This window comes from Euleptes europaea, chromosome 3 (assembly GCF_029931775.1).
Source record: "Euleptes europaea isolate rEulEur1 chromosome 3, rEulEur1.hap1, whole genome shotgun sequence".
NCBI classification, from domain to species: domain Eukaryota; kingdom Metazoa; phylum Chordata; class Lepidosauria; order Squamata; family Sphaerodactylidae; genus Euleptes; species Euleptes europaea.
Genome location: NC_079314.1, coordinates 81,510,303 through 81,530,461, shown reverse-complemented (window position 1 = coordinate 81,530,461; position 20,159 = coordinate 81,510,303).

The following is a 20,159-nucleotide window of genomic DNA, read 5'->3' as shown; positions in this document are numbered from 1 at the left end:
TGGCTGGACATTGAATCAAAGAGAGCCGGAAGTGGGGGGGGGGAAGGTTTTCGTCTCCCTCCCTCCCCTCAAAGCATTTAATTGGTAGATGTAAAGTCATTCAAAAGTCCCTTTTATTGCGTCTACTCACTGATCAAGTTGATAAGGTCTTAGTCAGTTCATTTAATGGCATTTGTTTATTTTAAAAGTCTCGTTACGCTGGGCAGGGAGTCGCCGGTTTTCGTAGGTGTTTTTATCGTCATTCAGGTCTTCTCAATCAAGATAAAGGCAAAAAGTGTCTTTTTACTCACTCTGACTTCCAAAGGTGAGGCTTCTTGTTCTTTTCATAGATTATTTGATGTTAATGTATAGAGGAGGTCAAAGCCTATAATCCAAAGAGTCGTCCGTGGCAATGGTAGCCCCTATGTGCCGGCGGGGACAACTTCCAAATCTACGAGAGGCTTAATAAAAGCTCTCTCAGAGAATATGGGAGTCCAAACCGCTCTTGAAGGCTGCAGGGGAATTTCCTGCTTCCCGATCCACTATTTAGGACCGAGTTGGAGTGCTTTTTGCACTCCAAATCTAAACGACTCTTGGTGTCTCCTGGGAGCCCCCAGGAAACAATGGCGCTCGGACCAAACGCTCTACAGGAAGTCTGTGATATATCAATATTTTTGTGAAGCTTAAAAATAAGAAAATGAAAACACTTGTCCGGGGGTGGGGGGGAGGAGAGGGAGTGGTTTGACAATTACAATCCATTCATCAAAAGTGGGCTGGAGGTGGGAGGGAATGGGCAGGACAAAGAAAACTGATAGAAGCCCAAGAAAAAAACCTGAGTCAAACTTGGCTTCTGGAAAAACATCGGAGTTAATGTGATCTCAAAAGAATGGAGGGGGGGAGGGGGGAGTGAAAACTAAAGGAACAAAAATATGTGTGGAAATCAAGAGATAAAACAAAGTAGTATGGGGCCAAAACTGACCACCACCACCCCAAAAAATACACATGCAGGAAAGCCCTTATACTTGAACAGAAGGAGACCTCTTAATCAAGGTTGCCAATTTCCAGGTGGGGGCCACTGAGAGCCACCATAGGCCCTCGGATAAAAATTATACCTCCTCCCACCCCCATCCTGATCCAAAATAAATATCATAACAAAACAAGTAACTTGTCTTTTTGTTACTGTGAACAGAATGATAATTGTTACCTGAGAATAAGCCCCATTGAATTGAGAAATCAGTCTTCCTCAAACAGTACTAAACTGCAAAAAGACTTTAAAACTATTTCTACTAACCCAAAACTGAAATTTAAAAAGCCGACTCACAGTATGCTTAATGGGGGAAAGAAAATTGGGGAGCTATGAGAAGTCGGTTTTGTTGTACAGGGAGAGGAAGCAGGTGAGCCAAGTCTCCAGATGGTGTGGTCTTCCTGCACCTATGCTAACTTAGAAGGTGATTCTAGTTCCTGGATGCTGAAATCCAACTAATTCCAGCTCTCTATTCCTATTCCATCCCATTCCCTCCTCTTCTACTGGTGCTTCCTTAAAGAGGAATAAAGAAAGCAGGAGAGCAGGGGCAGATGGGGCAACAGAAATTACCCTAGAAAGAATTTCCACAGTGGACCAGTCCATGCTCTTGATGAGTTTGAAGGTCTTTAGTAGATCAAACTGACTGGATCTTTTGGGAGTAATCCTAAGCAGGTATCCCTAGAAGTAAGTCCTGTGTTATTCAATGAGGCTTATCCCCAGTTTTCTGTTTTCTTTGCATATGAGCTTTTAAAAAATTAATATATCGTATTAATTAATTACAAGTTATCATAGCTCCATAGCATGCATTTTAACAGAAATTACAATGGCTTTTTTTTCTAAACATTTTTCCATATGTGTAACAATATTTCCAGACTTCATGTATCTGATGGAACAGACTCTAGCCATGAAAACTGGAAATACAATTCAGGTTAATGTTTATGGCAGCACAAGATTCCTTTCTGTTTTTGCCACAACAGACTAACATGGCTACCCCTCTAGGATTTGTCTTTACTCAGTTTGTGCAAAGATCTCATTATGACTTAGCCCAGGCATTTGTTTTCAACATGGGCTGAGTTCTGGAAGAAAAATACTTCTGGGCATGCAGAGAATGCGTTTCTCTCAATATTAAAGAAACTGCGGTCTCCTTTCTTCCCGCACACTGTAATAATTCAGTAGCATATTTACAGATGCAATGCAGAAAAAGTGGTAAGATCACTGAATAATAGTGTTAAACCCTCTGTAATAATTACAGGATAACTACATGCCCTGAACCTTTCATAACAATAAAATAAAAGGCTTGTTAGATCACACCAGAGGTTTCTGTATTCCAGTGCCCTATTCCCCTGCTAGCAATCAGCCAGATGTTTCTCGGAATCCCATCAGATAATAAAGGCAACAGTCACCCAAAAAAGTAGACCCGCCCCAAAAAATGGCATTCAAAAGTATACTTGCTTGAACATGGAGGATCTATTTGGTCATCATAGCTAATGGCCACTCATGGACCTTTCTACCTCCATGAACCTGTCTAATCCCCTTGTAAACCAGTGTGTCACCTCATAATAATTTATTCAATTAATTAATTATGCAGAGTCTGACATAAACAGAAGCTAAGGCATCCAGTATTTCACATTTATAACCTCTATTACAAGGAATGTATAGTATAAAGATGTAAAGATTATCCTTTCATTACCTTGATAGATCCTAGGGAAATATTAACTTGACAGAGGTTTTCTGTTCTATTAACTCCCCAGCCAAGGTATAGATGAGCAGGCTTGAGGCTGGAAAAGGTGTGGGGGGGGAGGGGGGGGAGAGATCAACACAGAAGAAATGAAAGAGGGGGAGAGAGAAATGAAGAGAGGGGGAGAGAGAAATGAAGGCATACCAGGTTGGTTGATGAGTTTAGGAACAACACGATAGGAAAATGTTTTCCTCAGCCTCATAGTTTAAAGTTTGCAGTCATGGCGAGCTTTCTTTAAAAATTGCTGCCCAAAAGGGGGGGGGGATAAAACACCACCAGCCAGGATGTTGCAGCTTCTATCTGTTTGCTCTGTCTTGTCTGCATCCCTAGTGGCTGCAGTGCAGAAAAGTAAAAAAAAAAGAAAGAAAAGAATGCATGATGATTTTAGCTTCACTGGGCCATAAAGGTGACTTGGGCCCTGGGAATTCTGTACCCCCATTCCCCCCTTCTTGGCAGCCCTACAGCTCGTCTCCTGAAAACAGAGGTCAATTTTCCTGGATAGAATGGTTGCTTTGGAGAGTGGACTTTACAGTATTATCCCCTGCTGAGGTACCTCCCCTAAACCTTGCCCTCCTCGAGTTCCACCACCAAATCTCCAGGAATTTCCCAGCCTGGAACTGGCAACTGGATCAATTGTTTATGTCTCCCATCTAGGCCTTCAACTTGTAATGTTCTATATTCTTTGCCCAAGCTGTGAAAAAAACTGTCTCTGTCAGTGGTAAATAGCTACCATAAGCCTGTTTCTTAACCTAGCAGCTCTTCTGCTCTCAATTAGCAGGGGAGAAAAAGGAAAGAAAAATGATTAAAGATTGATGTTCTGACAGACTAAAGTGACCCAGCTCACTCTTGATCTTCATCTTAAACCTAGACTTGAAGTTTCTAAAGCTCCAGAGAAAACATTTCCACAACGCTCAGTGGTATCATTTATCCAGTCATAAGCCTTTAACGTTAAAAAAAAAAAAATCAAGTACACACATTTACAGGGAGTTCAATTTTATTTTCCTTTCCAAACTTCATTTCTGGAAGTGAAACCAGCAAGGACATGCTACTGGAAAGCAGATTTGGCTGTCTCCCAGGTTTCCAATTCTGAATGAAATGTCGGAAGTAATTTACGCAAGAGGTGATGTGACTCTTATAGGGCAGCTCAGCCCTTCATAAGAACATTAACAAAACAAATGACCACAACAAGCTGGACATTTTTATATGGCAAGCAACTGCAAAATATTACTTTGGAGATGGCTTTGTCAAAAATAAGTGCCTCCTCGTTTTTTTAAATTATAAATTGAAGCAGAAAACATGGTAATTATGTATGTCAAGAATCATATAGCTTTGGTCATTTTTTCATGGAGGTTTGCAGCGGTTTCACTTTTGTTTTGCCATGCTGCTAATTTTTGATTTTTTATGACTGCTTCGAATTTGAGGGGGAAAACCGCTTCATCCCCGTGTCAAGTCAAACCTGTTTTGGTCCGTTCTTTCCTTTTGCTACACGGTTTTTGGTGCAGATCTCCATGAAAAACTCCCTGTGGTCGGATGTATTCTCCCTGCCCATGCAGGCAAATTTCTCCTCTCTCCCCGGCACGCGAACGGTGATTGGACAAGGGGAGTTTTGTGCTCCAACAAGTATCGCAGGCCGCCATTCCACCTCTGCAGAAGTCTTCTGGCCGGAGATGTGTGCGTTTCCTCTTCATAGGAGTGCCAGGTGCATAGCTGCTGCAGATCGCTCTCTTTGTTCTTTGGAGAGCGAGTGCCGCTGCCTTGCTTGTGAGGGGGGGTATGTTTAGGGGATCAAGCCCGGGGGACAGCCTCCCTCCAAGGCAGAACGGATCGGCATGCTGCGAAGGGAAGGGAGAGTGCTTGGCCATTTATGCATGGGAGGTTTTGCCTTGGGTTTGCCACTCTTTAGATGTACATTTCCCCATTCAAATTCTCAAAACTCTGCTTTGGAGGCTTATTGTTGAGTTTTGAGAATTCGGATGGGGTAAATGTGCATCCTGAGAGTGGCAAATCCAAGACAAAACTCCCTCCCGTCACCCTTCTGAGGAGGGTCTGCCAGTCTGCTCTGGATCTCCCTCCTCTCCCCCCCTCCATGCATCTTTTACCCAACCTGGTAAAAGAACAGAACAAAGGAACTATGGAAATCTTGGGAAAGTGTGCGGATCGGCATGCTGCAAAGGGAAGGGAAGGGAGAGTGTGCATCCAGAGAGCATCCAGAGAGCGGCAAGTCCAAGGCAAAACTCCCCATACATTTAGTTGCATGAAAGTGGAGTCGAGCGGTTTGGTCTCCTGAGCGCTCGCTACAAAGCCTTGCCCCCAAGGCTGCCAGCCCTCTTGGATGGAAGTTCCTGGCACTGGACGGCCGGAGCTCTACAAGGGGTGCACAACGATAACCATCTGTCAAAGTCTGGGAAAGGGGGAGAGCAAGGCCAAGTATGGGGGTGGAGGGAAACGGGGAGCATGGTAAATAGAAAAATTATATAAGGAAACCCGAGGGACTGGTGCTTGTTTGTCCGTGCTGGGGCTGTGTCCACAGAGGTGAACCACATAAGGTAATCCGCTGGGTGGAGTTGGGGCAGAGTTGGGGGCGGGCATAAACAATGAGCTTATCAGAAGGGGAGGGCTCCAGCAAAGGGGCTGACCAAACCGTTGTAGAATACTGCCTGCTTTGTTCCCATGAAAAACCAAAACTACTTTGGTATTGACGGAAATGATCCGCGGCCATGAAAAAAAAAATTTAAATCTTTTTTTTTTTTTGCTCCACAGCAAGAGAGCAGCAAAATCGTCCACGAAAAGTTGGCCTTTGAATCCCTCAGTAAGATCCTGGAAGCGCCAAAGCTATTGAGAGGGTTTCCTGAAAGAAGAATGGCATAACCCTGATAGGGTATGAATGGCAACTATGCTCTGTGCCGATGTAATGCAGGCATACCATGGTTTATCTGAAAATATGTGGGTGCAGGGTTCCATTGCCATTGTTCCAATGTAAATCCAGGGCCAGTGGGGCTGCTCTGGGGTAGACGTTTAGTTAGTAACACCAGTCCCCTCAGCCTATGCCCTGCACCCAGCACCAGCACAACATTATAGCCCTGTTCACAAGTTACAATGAATGCCTCTACAACCCATGTATAATGTACATGTGATTCTTCTATGTACATGTGTTGAGTAATTCTCCTGTCGCATTCAACTCGTGTACAACCTTGAGCCGGCTATCTAAAACCAACTTCCGTTGGGATCGAACTCCGGTTGTGAGCAGAGCTTGGACTGCAGTACTGCAGCTAACCACTCTGAGCCGCGGGGCTCCTGAAATAAATAAATAAATAATAGGGTCTGTAAAATTTGAAGAAAAGGAAGCACACATAGAGACAAAGGCATAGATCATGCATGTAGCAGGCACAATATAGCATTGTTCTATTACTTCTTGTGTAGAAGAAGAGGAGGAATGACTCTCCTAAGGTGACACTACTCATAATTCAGGGATACCTTTTAATGGATCAAAAGAGTTTAAAAATGAATAGAGTCCAATTGACTGAAAACAAAAGCCCTATTTTTCGTTGATCACTCCTTATATATCGTGCTACACATATAAAAAGAAGCCTGTTTTATAAAATGGCTTGTTTCTATTAGTGTTGTGTTTCTTATCAGCCTCCACTGGATGTGGATTGGGTTGAGGGGCTGCAATAAGGCCAAACTAGATGAAATGCTGGGAGATGAGTGACTGACATTGCAATCCTAAGAATGATTTCTCCCTGAAATCCAACAACCTGTTTCTCTTTTTCTTTTTAGAAAATAGCAGTCTCTTTCTAATTAAATCCATTTTGATCAAAGAGAGGAGGGGTCGCAAGGAGGTTTTGCAACATTTCAGAATTTCACTCTGTACATGCTCAGAGGAAGGCAATGTCTTCCCAAACCTCCTTATGCTCTTGCTAGAGCACCACCCTCTGGTGTGTAACATAAAACAACAACAAAGGCTGAAGTTACAAAAGGGTCATAGGTAGGGTTGCCAGATCCCTCTTCACCATTGGCGGGAAGTTTCTAGGGCGTAGCCTGAGGAGGGTGGGGTTTGGGTAGGGGAGGGACTTCAGTGCCATAGAGTCCAATTGCAAAAGCAGCCATTTTCTCCAGGTGAACTGATCTCTATTGGCTGGATATCAGTTGTAATAGCAGGAGATCTTCAGCTAGTACCTGGAGGTTGGCAACCCTAGTCATTGGCCTTTTATGCAGGGACGTTTCCCCACGGTCACCCCCACCGACTACTTCGGAGCTTCCTTTTGATTATGCATGCCTTTCCCACCCGTCAGAGGTCGCCTCGCTCCCCCCCACACACACATTTTGCCCATGATTTTCACATGCTGTTTTAGCCAGAATCTGGATAGAGCAAGCAAAACATGCAGGGACAGCGAGGCGACCTCTGACGGTCGGGAAAGGCATGCATAATCAAAAGGAAGCCCCGAAGCAGTCGGTGGGGGTGACCGCAGGGAAACGTCCCTGCAGAAAAGGCCATTGTTTTCTCTTCAGAGAGTAATGAAAGTGAAACCCCATCTTTGAAAAGAGAAAAAAGAGTACGAGGAAAGAGAAAAAAGAGAATACGAGGAATCAATGGCTATATCTACATGTGAATTTTGGAAAAAGAAATTTCCCTCTCCATAGCAACACTACCAAGAACTTAGTGGGGGGTGGGAATTCAACTCTGGCTACCCACTGCAGATTGAGGGCAGAAGTTGTATGCATATGGATGTTCTATCTTCACTCAGATATCATGCAGGCTGGTTATATCATCATGGAGAAGAATCCAGATCCTAGATACCAGTTCTCTGAAAATCACCACAGATACATTAACCAGAGTCTCCATTCTGCTCCAACTACATAACTCTCACAGCAAGCTAGCTCTGGAATCTCTTCTCTCCTTCAGCACTTAGAGTAAGGTTGGGAGGCAAGGGCTAGGCAAAACGCTGGGATGAAATGCAAATTCATTCGTTATCTCTTTGCTGTCCAGAAATAAAGATGAGCTGTATGGAGCGGATAGCTAGGATTCTATTTGAGTATCAACTATCATCTTAAAATAGCAGAGAGGAAGTTGTTGAGGGAGCAAAAGATACAAAGATAGATCAGAAACCTTAGACAACCATGTAAATAGATACGGAGGAAGATATTGAGCTGAATATTTATCCTGTTTGTCTCTAAGGCTGCTTGGTATTAAACTTGCTGTCCTGAGTTACCTGCAAATGAATAGCTGATGACGAGATAAGGCACACAGTTAAACGCCCCGTTTTGTAATGTGGTGGTCTCTCAGACGTCTATGTATGGAATATAAAAACATACAGAGAAAGAGAGAAGGGAGTTACTGTTTGCCAATATACACAGTAATGTGTTTTGCAAGCATACCCCAACATGTGTGTGTGTGGGAGGGGAGTGCTGATTGTATGGGAAATACCCAAGTACATGGCCATACCAATATGGTTGTGTTATTCACACCATGTTGTAGCAGTTCCTACGCTGTTGGGGCAGGTCAACAGTCATTTAACATTGAGTTGGGGACTTGCTGAAAAGCAGTCATTCGTGTCATGTTTGAGTTTTTTTCCATCTCTCTCGCTCACACACACACACAGTCTAGGTATGCAGACTCCTAACACACATGGTAATGTTTTCTTTTCTTTTCTTTTTTTACAAAATTAAAAAGGAACTGGGCCAGGAAGAAATATGGGTGGCATAGCATCACATGTAGCCTGATGTCACATCCAGAAAAAATGGAACTGACATCATGTCACTTCAGGAATCACCAGAAACTCTATTGTTTCCAGTGATTCCTAGAGCTATGGGATGCCAATTCCAGATTTCCCCTCAAAGTAGCTTCATGCCGCACATGATACTTTCCTCTCCCCTCCTTGCGGTCTCTCTGAGCAATGGCTGGCAACAAGAGTTGCCAGCTGGAAGCCTGCTGCCATTGCAGGAGACCTGTGAACCTGAACTGGTCTGCAGACTGCAGTTGCCTGTTCTTTTCACTGCACTGCATTGCTGTTAGACACAATTAAAAAAAAAAAAGACCAGGATGTAAAAATCCAAATGAGTGATCATAAAATGAGCCAGAGATCATAATGAACCAGAGGCAATTTCAGACGTCCTTTTGATTAAACTGAGACACAGAGTTATGACAGTGATTCATTGATCACTTATGGTGGTCACTGAATTGTCACATTAAAACCTTCCTATATTGCCAGTTTCAAGTATTGGCAATTTGCTATGTGCTTTAAATCTTAAAAGTGTAAATTCTCCATTTCACTCACCATCAAATTACCCTTCGTGTTCAATTAGGGTTGCCAGGTCCCTGTTCGCCACTGAGGAGGGCAGGGTTTGGAAAGGTAGGGGCTTCAATGCCATAGAGTCCAATTGCCAAAGCAGCCATTTTCTCCAGGTGAACTGATCTCTATTGGCTAGAGAACAGTTGTAATACCAGGAGATCTCCAGCTAGTACCTGGAAGTTAGCAAGAAAAAACAGCACAAGGCTCTATATATTTCAATTACAAAAACTATATTGAATAGATAATGCTAAACATGACAAACAATGTGACAAATGTGAATTACCACCCAAAGTATAACAAAACAAATAGTATAGACAATACAAACATGGAAAAATCTCTCAATATACTTCAAAATGGTTGTTTTCTTAATTGCACATGACATAGTTGCACAATTCTTAAGTAGTGCATCAATTACAGTTTCATTCTTTTTGCCCGTAAGGCTAAATGTAGAGTTGAGTTAGCTTCTGAAGAAGTCTTCTCAGCCAGAAAGGAAAATAGGAATGCCTTCCAGATTGTTTTGCACGTTTTCGCTGCTAGGGGCTTCATCAGCCTGGCAGAAAGTATGTTTAAATCATACAGTTTGTTATATTCTAACTTAAGTACAAAAATTTGTGCTAAAAAACTATAGCAGCAAGTGTTCACTTTTGTAATTGAAATATATAGAGCCTTGTGCTGTTTTTTCTTGCTAACCGCTTAGTTATAGCATAGGTGTATTTTTCCTTCCAGTACCTGGAAGTTGGCAATGTTTAATATGTTAATTGACATAATCCACAGAGCCATGCAGCAACCAGTTGAGATATCCCTTCAGCAAAGGCAAGCTGTAGCTGGGTTCCAGAGACACACAGGTGTTCTTTCTAGCAGAAGTGGTTTCAGCAGCTTTCACTCAAAAATGACAGGGCTGGATCCAATTGGCCTTGGCTCTTAACAATCTTGAGTAGCCTTTTTGAGCCTGTGGGCACCTTTGGAATTCTGACCAGTGTGGAGGGCACACCCACAAAATGGTTGCCACAGGAGGCAGAGTAGCAGGGCCAGGTCTCCTGCACTGAAGGGTGACCTCCCTCTAGGTCCTCCAGGCCCCTGCTGCTAATCTGGGAGCAGCAGGAGCAAAATGGGGGATTTAGTGTTACACCAACATCATGAAGGGACTTTTAGCACAAACATACAAGTGACATCCCGGTGTTGGGGTGATGCTCTAGGATTCATCTGAGACTCTAGCAGGTTCTCACTGGAAGTGACTTTGCTGCATCAGTGCAATGCAGATTACAATGTCCTCATACCTCAGACTCTCCCGCCAGTTGCCAGTACTTGGATGGTAGCCTTACCTGCCGTATCACTCAGTCAGTATAGGTCCAGGCCAAATCTCCACCATTCTACTTTCTGTTTTCTATGCTATCATACTGCATCTTCCAGCAGGCACTGCTTCCAACTCTGTTGTCATAACCACTGCTATATCTCAGAACATCGCAGTATCTTTTTTCTTTTTCAAGAAATATTACAAACAAATATTGTTCCCTATTGTGTTAGGGGAATCAACAGAAACTACAAAACAACAATTTGCAGTAAGTCCCAGAAACCCTATTCATTAATAGCCATTTGAGCAAACTGCAGCAGTGTTTCTCTGTATGAGTGGCCTACTCATACAACCAGTAACCAAAGGAAGAGACGATTATCCAATTAGAGAGATTTCTGCATTCATGAGCATCCAACCCAATCTGATTGCTTAACAAACCTAACTAGTCAACAAATTAAAACACAACTATGGATTCTTTAGGCTGGCTATGATATACAAGTGTGCATGTTTGGGTTTCTTTTTTTTTTGCAAGCCATGCATGATTAACCATGTGAATTCAGAATCTGGGTAGCGCAAGTTGTTGAACAAAGAGGTTGGTTACTCATGAATAATTTGTTTTATTGCGTCTAGATGAAGATAATAGTTCAGTGCAGGACTTTTTGTACTGAAGCCGTCTGTGACTCAGGGCATCATTGAGAATAATGTGTGTTCTTTTTGTGGGAGCAACCATACATGAAGATGCCTGGAAAAGGCACACAAAAGGCCACCTCCAGAAAAATACTCAGAGTCTGGGGCAACTGTAGGTACTCAGAAATTTTTCACTGAATACAAGCCATGCTGAATTATGTAGCTTCTCTCCTCCCAACATCTATATCCATTCTATTAAAAAATCAGAAATAATTACCGTATATACTCGTGTATAAGCCGAGTTTTTCAGCCCAAAAAAAGGGCTGAAAAAGCCGGCCTCGGCTTATACACGGGTCAATACGGTAGAAGGGGGAAGGAGGGAGGAGGGAGGAGGGAGGGGGGAACTTACCTCTGCTGCCGAGCCACCGCCATTTTCTCCCGCCGAAAGGGGCCCTGGGCAGCCTCTCTGCAGCCGCAGGGAAGCTGCCTTGCCCCCCCCTCCGGCCCCCGCCACCATTTTCCCCGGCCGGGAGGGGCCCTGGGCAGCCTCTCTGCAGCCGCAGGGAAGCTGCCCTGCCCCCCCGGCCCCCGCCGCCATTTTCTCCCACCGGGAGGGGCCCTGGGCAGCCTCTCTGCAGCCGCAGAGAGGCTGCCTTGGCCCCCCCCTCCGGCCCCCGCCGCCATTTTCCCCGGCCGGGAGGGGCCCTGGGCAGCCTCTCTGCAGCCACAGGGAGGCTGCCCTGCCCCCCCCGGCCCCCGCCACCATTTTCTCCCGCCGGGAGGGGCCCTGGGCAGCCTCTCTGCAGCCGCAGAGAGGCTTCCCCGGCCCTCCCGGCCCCCGCCGCATTTTCCCCGCCGGGAGGGGCCATGGGAGGCCCCTGCCCGTCGCGCCGCTACCGGCCACGCGCCTGGGCGCCTTCCTCCGGCCGGCAGCGGCCTGGAGGGGCCTCCTGCCAGCCCAGGAAGGACGCGCCGCCGCCGCTTCGCCGCCTCTCCAGGTAAGGAGTGGGTTCAGGGTCTTTTCCCCCTCCCCCCTTGGATGGGACTGGGGTCGGGGTGGGTTGGGAGGGCCTGGGAGGCTGTGGGAGGGCGACCTGGGGCAGGGGCCCTGCGCTCTAAAATGGCGGCCGCCATTTTAGAGCGCAGCATTGCTGGTAAAGGAAATTTCTTATTGCCCCTCTTCAAAGCCACAACATTTTTAGTAACTACATTCACAGAAACCTACTGTTCCTAGTGGGATGTGGAACTACCATAAGTACTGCTATTCAGTCACCAGATCCCATTTCACAATATCAACATGCCCCACACCATGAATCCCACATTTTGGGATTCTGGGCATCTGGCAACCCTAATAAGGACTAGCCATCTGCAACATACATGAGCATGCACAAAAGTCTTAAAAGAAGCCATCAAATCTATGTGCTAGCTGATGGTCCTACAAATAGACCCTAAAAATGCCTCAGGGCCAAAGCCTGAGACCTAGCAACCCCAGCTCTGATTTACAGAGGGAGGCATGCCATTACTTGCAATAATCTGCTCACAGAACAAATGCTCAGGTGACATTGCTGATCACAGCCCAATAGCCACATTGTGGGGAAAAGTGAAAGGACACAGATTCTGTTTCTTCTCCCAAACAGGAGTTTTCTACTATCAACAAACATCATACATGTTCCGTTGTTTTAGAATCTGTGGGGGCATGAACTAGGATCTCCAGGTTGCTAGTGAGATTCTGTGACTGTGTGTTTAAGAATTATAACTCTCTTTAGGTACAGAAGGGTCTGTGTTATCAGCCACTGTGATTGGCAGCTGTGGGCAGTCTTTGGAAAGGCTGAACGAAGTATAAATATTTAAAGCCTTGGCTCAACTTAAAAAGTAGTCTCTCTATCATGCTGTATTTCAAGAGCTGGTGTTTCCAGTTCAAGTGACTGAACACACCATCTAGATCTGCCCTTAGCCTAGGTTTCGCCCTGGCAATCTGTAGTTTCAGTCGTGCTGGGGAAGTGTCAATGCACACTTTCTTGTGCATACAGATTCCATGCAGCAATGCAACTCAATGCACTGCCACTGCCCAACGAGCAACCAGATCATTGGGAATCACTCAAAGTGTACACAGCAAATGATTCTTTTGCAATATTTGGCCTCCAAGCCATTTCAGATCCTTTGTAGAATTCTAAAAGGCGTTTTGTAGTCTTCATGACTGCAACTATAAACAAAATATATCTCAAAGGATCAGAAATAAAAAAAACAAATAAAATTATTGCCATATGTATTCTCTTCGGAAATGTTGTTAACAAACTCACCTCATTATTTTTAAGAAGATGAGTCATAGCTGGAACATTTGGGGTTATTTCAGTTGTCTGGGATGCCCAAACTGGTGGGAAGAATTGTGGCACTCTAACAAACAGACTGGATTTTTCCCCTTGCAAAAGGAACCATTAAATCAAGACACAGTAAAAAAAATAATGATAATACAAAATCAGCTGAGCCCAAAAACACTTTTCTGCACATTCCTAGTTTTTGTAGAAGACAGCAAAAATGTCTAGTTAATGGTTGCAACCGTAAACTGTGGGGGATGGGGTTTGAATGACACTTGCATTACAGAAATATAAATCAAAAGACAATCTAATCCATAACCTTAGGTACACATCTGGGCTATTTGATCATTCAACCCATAAGGTGCAAGCGTATTTAAAGTAAAACAGTGGTCTTAGCAATCAACATTCCAGACTCAAAGATATGCATAGATATAAAAAAACCTTTATGACTATGTGTGTGTTGTTTTCTGAAAAAAAATTAAAAGATAGAGGAATATAAAATAAAGCAATTATACTGTATGTATCAATTTTATTTTAAAAAATTACAATTAAGACTTAACACTTACTGCAAGATAACAATTTAAGTATATAACTGCAAAGCTTCTTCCTCTGTTTTAGGCTTCCATCCACAAGGAAAACGAATCCTCGTGTGTGTTTCCTTCAGTGGTCTAAGCAATCAAGATTCCATTTTACTTTAAATAAGCTTACTCCTTATGGGTTGAATGACAGCAAAAATGTCACACACACACACACACACACACACACACACACACACAAACACTCCAAGGGAAACCTTCATCTCCCACATTTCTAAAAGCCCCACCTATTATGGGTGGACGGACATACATTATCCCCAGGGAAGAGGGAGACAGCAGTATTTGGATTTTCTGTTTTCAGATTTTGCGCTGTCTCAGGTTACATTCATACAGATTTCATCTTTATGATTATTATATCCACATTATTATGCTAATCAAGTAAGGCAATACAATTCCAAACCGATTCTTTGAGCTGACCAAGCTGTCTGCTTGTCCTATTACTTATTTGAAACATTTGCAGACTGCTTTTTAAAACGCTGAAAATGATTCACACAGTTTTTTAAAAACGTAGTAAGCCAAACCAACAAATACTAAAAGAAAACTCGAATAAAGAATACCCATGACAGCCTTGTTGTTGGGAAATTTGTAAGTCCTTTATACAACTCTGAACATGGTATGGATTTCCAACCACCTCAGCCTCAGGTAGGAAACTGAAGCTCTGTAATGCCCCGCTTCAAGCTACTACAGAGCAACAGTTAGAATATGTTCTTGGAATAAACTGATCACTCTACAAATTAACATCTAGCATTTGTATGGCATATTTCATATTAAATATTTAAATATTTCATATTAAAAGCCCTACATGGCTTAGGACCGGGTATCTGAAGAACCGTTTTCTCCCATATAGCCCTGCCCAGGAATTAAGATCACAAGGAGAGGCCCTCCTGACTGTCCCATCAATCAAAGAACCTTGTTTGGTGGGTACACTAGAGAGGGCATTTTCAGTTGCAGCCCAACAATTATGGAACAACCTCCCCAGGAAGGTGTACCTGGCCTGCTCACTTTTGATATCAAGGAGGCAGATTTATTTAGGACTGCATTTGGTTAAGTTTACTAGCAGTCCTGATTTTAACATTTGGTCTTTATGCTTTTTAAGTAATTTATTTTATGTAATTACCTGTGCTGTAACCACCTTGAGCTCATCAGGGGAAAAGGCAACTAATAATTTTTTTTAAACAAACTAACAAAGAAATAAAATATATTTTCTGAATTTACAAAATGATTCACCCCCCCACAAGCTTACACATTTTAAGGATAACATTAGGACCCTTGGATAAATATCCACACTCAAGTTCAGCTGCAGATGGCACAAAGATTTCTCCATTTTGACATATATCAAATGAATCCTCTTTGTGTCTTTAGTAGCACTGCGCTGTTGAGCCTGAATAAATATTTCTGGAATTCTTCATAATAGCGAGCACAGCTGACTGACTCATTAGCATACTTTGTGGCACATGTTCAATCACTATACTGTATTTCAAAGCTGAACAAAGCTGTAGATCTCAATCTTTGTCTGGTACAGACTGTAAGGTACATTGAGCGACACAGTGATCTAACATTTAAAATACGCAACCGGTTGTTCTACATTCTCATTAAAAATAAATCTCTTATCTCTGCACAAGATGAATCAATTGAACTGTCTTTTGCAAATTTATACATGCCAAATTTAATTAGCCATCAGAAGAAAACAGCACATGGTGGAACATTGTCAGACATGCCTTGGCAATCAGCAAGGCCATGCTAAGAGTCCTTTGCCAGCACAAGACCCACTCAGATGGAGAAGAATGGTACATACTGAGCAGCCTGAGGACTTGGGTGAATAACTGCAATATCATAACTACACAATGTCCAGATCAGGAATAACTGGAGAATTGTGTGTTCTTTAACAACAAAAACAAAGAAATTTATGCCACAGGACCAGAATATCTTTTTTCTGATTTATTTAAAAACATTTTAAATACCTTTCTGTAAAGTTCCTGTTCATAGCAATCTGTCCTGGTCAACTGAAATCAGTATGTAATTAAACCATGCTCTGCAGACAACAGGTCACCACAAGAGTTAAAGCATGAGATCACGTACAAAACTTGGGTTCAAAGGTAAAAATTCACTGAAAATTCACTGTTTGCTTCATATAGTTCTTTATTGGTTAGCATTAAAGCATGAAGTTATCATTTTCAGAAAGGCCAACACTACTGTTGTAAATGTAACATGCATCTCACACATTTAGGAGGTTAATAGTATAATATCAGTATTGCTCCCATCTGATCTCTTGCCCTGTAATAACAGTGACCATCAGCAGCTAGCAGAAAAATTACCATGGGTGGTTGTGGAACATGTCAGAAATGAAGGCTGCTACAATCCCCAACAGGCTTCCATTTACATTAGGGTTGCCAGGTCCCTCTTCACCACCAGCGGGAGGTTTTGGGGGCAGAGCCTGAGGAGAGTGGGGTTTAGGGAGGGGAGGCACTTCAATGCCATAGAGTCCCATTGACAAAGCGGCCATTTTCTCCAGGTGAACTGATCTCTATCGGCTGGAGATCGGCTGTAGTAGCAGATCTCCAGCTAGTACCTGGAGGTTGGCAACCCTAATTGACATGGAGGCTCATTCACAGGTGCCCCCATGTCCCCCAGTCTCCCACTGGTCACCAGATAGGGTTGCCAACCTCCAGGTTGTGGCTGGAGATCTCCCAATATTACACCTGATCTCCAGGCGAGAGATATCACTTGCCCTGGAGAAAATGGCTGCTTTGGAAGGTGCCCTCTATGGCATTATACCCCTTTGAAGTACCTCGCCTTCCCAAGCCTTGCCCTCCCCAGGCTCCACCCCCAAAATCTCCAGGTATTTCCCAACCTGAAGCTGGCAATCCTGTCACCAGACCAGGTCTGTCCTTAAAAGCAGGGAATCCATTTTAGCCCAATCAGGAAGTGAGGTGCTCATGCAAACGTTCCACCAAATGAGGATTTGTCAAATAAACTATTTCTTTCATATCAGAAGGTTCTTTGCAGACAGCCCTTTATAGTGTAGTGAGCAAAGGAAGTGGTGTGTTGCAAACTGGTGGTAATGGATGTCAAACCAGAGGAAATTCTCCCTTGATTTCTGACAGATGGCCAACCATTAAAACAGTATGCATCTAAATCCCAACCCCCAAAATCTAGCATGTTTACAGGCTTTGTTGATCTCCGTTTAATGGTCTGCAGCTCCTCTAAACATTTAAGTAGGATTTGGCCTGTTCTGTACTAAAAATATAGGAATCTTCCATAACAACAATGTTCTGGAATAAGGGGCAGTCCGTGAAATAATGAGCATCTAGCTCAGGGGTCGGCAAACACATTAGTCAAAAGAGCCAAATATCAACAGTACAACGATTGAGATTTCTTTTGAGAGCCAAATTTCTTAAACTTAAACTATACAGGTAGGTACACTGTTTATTAAATTAATAAACTTTAATTAAAGTTTTAAGTCTTAATTAAACTATAGGTACACTGAATAAAACTTGATATCATACTTAATAGTGATCTTATTTATTGATAAAAATTAAATTGTAAGTCCCTGCCATTTCCCCCTCCCCGTCTGGAGTCCTCATCTGGAGGCCTGGTCTACTGCCATAAAAGCCTATTGGTAGACCTGGCCTCCGGCTGAGTTCCATTGGGAGGCCAGGTCTACCCATTGGCTTTCTTGGCAGTAGACCTGGCCTCCGGAGGCCCATAGAAGCCAATTGGTAGACTTGGCCTCTGAAGGGGGACTTTTTCCCCTCCTCGGAGTCCAGGTCTACTGCCAAGAAAGCCAGTGGGTAGGCATGGCCTCCCAATGGGACTCAGCTGGAGGCCAGGTCTACCAAAGGAAGCCCACCCCGCCCAACAGCTGATAGGCAGGGGGCCAGGAGCCGCCGAGCTGCCTGCCCAGCAATGGTGCGGCTAGAGGGGAGGGGAGGCTTTAGCCTCCCAACCATTGAGGGCAAGGGAAAGGGGGACCCGGCCATTCTCCACAGCGGGGGTGGGGGGAGAGACAGCGTGCCCACTCGCCCGCTCTCTCTCTCTCTCAGGCGCGCTGCTCCGCAGCGCGGCTGCCGGCGCAAGCGGGCACAAGAGCAGGGGCTCCGAACCAAGTTCGGAGAGCCGCACTCAACAGGCCAAAGAGCCGCCTGCGGCTCTGGAGCCGCAGTTTTGAGACCCCTGATCTAGCTTATTACACCATTTATCACTGAAGGTAGACAATTACCTCTTCTATCCTGTTCATTTTTCTTTTTGTAGATTTGTTCCATTTCTTGCTCCAAAAATTTGTTTGTTTTCATGGTAAAGATTATTGCTGATAATCCTAACCGAAATAGGACCATGCAGAAGTGCAAACCCCACAGCATTGTTCCAAGAGTTTGTATTGTACAAAAACATAGTGTGTTAAATACTATAATTCAGGAAAAATATGTATAATTTGTCTTTCAACTGTACAACATCCATGGTTTCCCCCCCCCCTTAAAACTGCGATCTGCGTACATTTATTTGTTTTACTTTACTTTAAACTATTTTTAGACCACTTCTTAAGCTATTATTGGCCACTTAGCCATTTCTCCAAAGTAACAAGCCATAAAATAAAATACATTAAAACCAATAAATTGGTAAGTGTGTTCTGATTAAAAACAATAAATGAAAGGCAAATCACAGTATAAAACTATATTTAAACTGCAGAAGAGTGAAATGGAATTAACTGAAAGCATTTAGCGGCATTCAAATGAGCATCAGCTGAAACAAATTGAAATTGCATTATTTACAGTTTTTGTAATCCAGTTGTTCCATTGTTTGCGGTATATTGTTTTTCTGTATTGCATTGTTTTTTTCCCTAATTCTAAACATGAAAGGCAGACTACAAATAATTTATTGAATACACACACACACATACATACATAGCCATCCAAACTCTGAGGGCAAAGTGTAAAGCAAATCATGAACACTAGAGAACACCACAGCAAATAAAAAAGTTTTTGCATTATCTAAAATTAAAAGGTCTAGCACCAGGGTCAGTAGATGCTGATCCTAATTGACAGAAGGCTTCATATGGGAGAAGACGGTCCTTCAAGTACTTAGGTCATTTTGTAGTTTGAAGACGAGAAAAGTAAGATTGGCATGATGTGTTCTTTATAACTCAAGCCAGTCACTACTTTGGATGCCACAGCTGTATCATTTCAATTTTTTTTAATTCCCTACAGCCCCATGTAAGGTGTGTTAATCTAACCAGGATATGAACACAGCATGGATAACTAAGGTCAACACTTGTTTTTCAAGGCAAGGCTGTGCTTTGCACACAACATGAATACATGAAGCTGCTTTATATTGAGTCTACTCTGACTAGCAGTGGCTGACCTGCATCTCAGGCAGAGGTCTTTCACATTAGCTACTTCCTTGTCGTTTTTAACTGGACATGTCAGAGACTGAACTTGGGACCTTCTGCATGTATCGTAGATGCTCTACTCCTGAGCCTCAACCCCTTCCTAACCAAAGGTGCTATGTACCACATAGAAAACCATCTGTGAGCATTTTCAGTTTGAACCTGCTCCTGTAGGGAGATGCAACCTCATCCAGAGCAGGCAGACTCCTTAACCCCTGGTTAGTTAACCCTTGGTAAGCCAACAGCATTTCATCCTTGTCTGGAATAAGTGTCAGGCTATTGGAGCTTCATCCGGGCCATTAGCAGTTCGAACCATTCATTCAAGACATCCACTGATCTACCTTATTCAGATTTCAGGAGAACCAAATATGAGTGTCATTAACATACTGATAACACCTCACTCCAGATCTCTGGATAAACTCTCCAAGAGATTTCATGTAGACATTAAACATCATGGAGGAACAGGACTGAATCCTACAGAAATCCCTAGCAAATATGCCACAGAGCTGACCAGCTGTTCCACAACACCATTTTCTAGAACCAATCAGTCAGATAGTGATAGAGCTGCCAGAATATGAGGCCTTCAATGCCCATCTCTGACGACAGGTCCAGAAGAGCACCATACTTGTTGCTTAGAGATACTTTGGAGTACATCCCCACAGATCTCACAGGGGCTACCTCAGGGAGGGACCATAGCTCACTGGTGACTTTGTATGCAGAAAGTCACCAGTTCAATTCCCAGGAATTCTAGTTAAATTATTAAGCAGTAGGTGATGTTAAAGACCTCTGCCGGAGACCCTGGACAGCCACCTCCAGTCTGAGCTGACACTACTGACCAATAGTCTAAATCTGTATAAGGCAGTTTCATATGTGCCTTATGAGTAAATATTCATAATCATCGTGCTGTTGAATTCAGATG